This window comes from Eulemur rufifrons, chromosome 16 (assembly GCF_041146395.1).
Source record: "Eulemur rufifrons isolate Redbay chromosome 16, OSU_ERuf_1, whole genome shotgun sequence".
Classification (NCBI taxonomy): Eukaryota; Metazoa; Chordata; class Mammalia; order Primates; family Lemuridae; genus Eulemur; species Eulemur rufifrons.
This window is the reverse complement of record NC_090998.1, coordinates 52,676,887-52,680,772: the sequence shown is the minus strand read 5'-3', so window position 1 is coordinate 52,680,772 and position 3,886 is coordinate 52,676,887. Positions and strand designations below refer to the sequence as shown.

The following is a 3,886-nucleotide window of genomic DNA, read 5'->3' as shown; positions in this document are numbered from 1 at the left end:
TGTGGGAAGGCACAACCAGAGGCAAATGATCAGGACCAGAGCAGGTGCCAGCAAAATGCTCCGGAGACCCATGTGGACCAAGTGACACACCAGCTGGGGAAGGACCAGGCGGTTCACCGAGGATCCAGAGGGCTCAGGCATGCCTTGCCCTTGCCGCCATGCAGTCACATCAGCCCCAGCCTCTCCTTCTTTGGAAAGTGCAAGGGAAAGATTCAGGATTTATCCAAAAGCACATGCATCATACAAGAGTCCATCCAAAAAAGAATAGACTTAAATACCTAATAGTGACAAGTTTAAAAGCATGTTTCCATGCCAGTGAGGTGGACATTTATGAGGAACAGTAGATCTTTGTCTATGAAGTAGTATTTGCATTTGTACCCTTGCTACCTGAGGGGCATAGCCGCGCCCACCCAGGTGTGAGGGAGCATGACCTCATTGTCAATCCAGATCCCTAGGGCAGGGCTCTTGCCGGTATATCCCAGCCTTTCATTCTTGAGTGTCAGCCAAGCCTGCAAACTGATGGTATATATACACTAACATAGCTCCAACTATTTCCCAACTTAATGATTCTGTGAGCATCGGAGCAAGGGAGGCATTCAAGTTTGGGAAAGGAAGAAATACATCTGACCTGAGTTCAGGAAGGGGAGAATGTGGCGGGGGACCTCTGAGAGGCACATGGGCACACAGAGGAGTGCGACTGGAGGTGAGAAGGTGAACTCTATTTCTCTGTGTCATCACAGTGGTTAGTCAGGGGCTCGGTGCAAAAAAACAGCATCCAATTCTATGGGCCCACACTGAGCAGGGCTGGGGTAGGGGAAAACATGGCGTATCTAAGCTTTGCTTCTGGAATCCACTCGACTGTATTAATGCTCCTGAAGATATCACAGCAATTAGAATAGTCAGAATTGGAAGATTCAGAAGATGGTTTTCACATATCCATTGAACAACTGGGGCTCAACATCACCCATTTCTAAAGAGGAAAAGAAATCTTATAATAAAAGACTGATTAAAAAGCCGGACATGAGGTAGTAGAAATGAAATAATGGGATATTTTAGGCAAAAATGGACATTAGCAATTTTAGGATAATGTAAAACGTTTAATACAATGCAGCTGTTATCTGAGACTTTTATTAAAAAGCGAAGAAGAAATAGCACAATTATCTCAAATATCTTAGAATAGTGTAAACCAACACACTAAATAACACACACTCACCTTTCCCACCCTTAGCCCCTATATCTAGAATAATTATAGAGTATTTTGGCTAAATTGTCAGGATGATCATCTCAGTTCTCCAGTTTAGTTTTACCTGTCTGGAGAGATTTGGAAGCAGCATGTGCAGCAGGCGGCTCACTGGTATTTTCTGTGCACAAATGCAGCATCGGTCACGATCATCCTTAAACCAAGGAGGGCTGTTTTGGCTCTAGTAACATATTGGTTCCAAAAGATGCAGAGTTTCCCTCAACAGCCCTCGTCTATGAGATGAGTCCGGACATTTTTAAGCAAGGGGGAGAAACTGATCTCGCTGTAATGGGTAAGGTGTCAGCTCCTGCGGAGGATGGGAACAGACCAGCCAGGTCCACATCCAAGACTAGTATCACCTGCCCATCCAAACTGTTTCTGTATTGGCAAAACTATTGGCAGAATTGAAATATTTTTTTAAACCATTAAAATCAATAATGTGCTACCTTTTCTATGTATGTATGCTATCAAAGAAAAAAAAGTGTTGGGGCTTAGGTGGAGAAGAAAATAGAAGTGAAAAGGGGAAAAACTGGGTGGAGAGTGGAGAGAGAACAGCTGTTTGAATTGTCTGACTCCAAATAATTTCTAAACCCGAGATCAAAATACTGTCTGTGTCTGGGGAGAGCCCGCTGAGCCAGCCTCAGTAGAATGTGCACTGTGGTTCTCAGTTCTCCAGGGCGGTGCTGGCTCTGTGCTGTGCCAATGTGCTCTCTCACCACCACCCCCTTGACCCACTATGTGCATTTGCCTGTTTGGGAGAGGGGTGTGGCTCTGATTTGGAGAGAAGTTTACTGAACCCCACACACATTGAACTCAAGGCCTTGGCCTCATTAATTCTGGACTAGCTCATTTCCCTTTTTTTCTAGATAGGATTGCATTAGCCAGCCAATATTTTTCTCAAACATCACCAGGAGAAGAAACATCACGATTTAACACTGCCAACCTACTTCAATGCTTAACCTAAATCAGTAATGTAATTAGCAGATGTAAATAGGTGAGCACTTTTGAGAACATGGTTTAGGATTTCATTCTTATAAAAAAAAAAATGATTGTTTTTCCCTCTAACCTCTTCCTATCTTCATTGCACATAGGTTATTTGTCTTCTAAATGAGTTCACTTCTTGAAGTAGCCACCTACAGATTTCAAACCATGAAATCAGAGAATCTCACAAGCAAGTGGGCTTTGTTTGCCCTGTTTTTTAATGTCTCATGCCCTCTGGTGGTAAAACGAGGTGACCTCCTGTATTTTTCTTTGAATTCTCCAAAGCAAAACATTTCATTAAAATAAAATAAAGATAGCTCTCTTTCCCTCTCTCTGCCATCTTGGTATGTGCAGTTGACTCCATTCCTTGCTATGTCTTCTCACAGGTCTTTCAGGATCAAGAAGTTCCTGGCCAAGAAACAAAAGCAAAATCATCCCATTCCTCAGTGGAATGAAAACTAGTAATAAGATCAGGCACAACTACAAGAGGAGACACCAGAGAAGGACCGAGCTGGGTCCATAAGGACTTGCATGTGAAATGACACACATATTTGTACACATATTTGTACTGTGTCAGTGTTACTACCATCTTACCATATCAAGCTGAAAACATCACCACTATCTGGACAGCTGGATGCATTTTATTGGGAAAATGATTTTTCTCTTTGCTTCTATGCTCTGCACTAGGTTAGTTCAGTAATAAATATATGAGACCTTTTGTTTGAAAAAAAAACCTATACATCATAATTATCAACTTATTGAAAGTGTAAATATACAGATATATATGTATATATTTTTTGAGACAGAGTCTCACTCTGTTGCCCAGGCTAGAGTGCCGTGGCATCAGCCTCGCTCACAGCAACCTCAAACTCCTAGGCTCAACCAATCCTCCTGCCTCAGCCTCCTGAGTACCTGGGACTACAGACATGTGCCACCATGCCCGGCTAATTTTTTCTCTATATATATATTTTAGCTGTTCATATAATTTCTTTCTATTTTTAGTAGAGACGGGGTCTTGCTCTTGCTCAGGCTGGTCTCGAACTCCTGAGCTCAAACGATCCACCCGCCTTGGCCTCCCAGAGTGTTAGGATTACAGGTGTGAGCCACTGCACCCAGCCGAGATATACATTATATACATACATTTTGAAGAACTATGTGTATAGACACATTTTAAGGAAAGTGTTCCAACATAGTTTATTTGATACTAAAAATTTGAGGTAACTATAGAGTAGTGATGAATCTTGTGATATGTAAAACTGTACTAACCTTTATAGAGTAGGGAAGCCAGGTTTTCATACCTGATCTTTTCGGACAGAAGTGAAGCTCTCTAAAATTTGTTGCCAAGAAAAATGTATACCTTTACATGAAATTAGACTAAGAGGGCTCTTAGTCTAATTCACTTAGGTAAAACCATAACTAGGCTTAATTTACAAAACAAATTACATCATTACCCAAATCATATCTTCTGAATATATGAGCAGTAGTTGGAAAATCAAAACAATGAGTCAGAGACAAGGAACATATTAACTCGGGGAGAATTTACGTAATAAACACATCTTTCCTTGTATATCTTTTAGCTTTTCATAAAGCAAAATGTATTTAACATTTTTATTTTGAGAATAAAGTTGTCTCTTTTAAAATAAAATTTTGTGACCATAGGTGGAA

The 3,886-nt window shown here is 41.1% G+C and overlaps 1 pseudogene; it reads left to right on the top strand.

Annotated features, from left to right (window-relative positions):
- Positions 1-2,593: 2,593 nt before the first annotated feature.
- LOC138397308 (large ribosomal subunit protein eL39-like) lies at positions 2,594-2,744 on the top strand (annotated as a pseudogene).
- Positions 2,745-3,886: the final 1,142 nt, after the last annotated feature.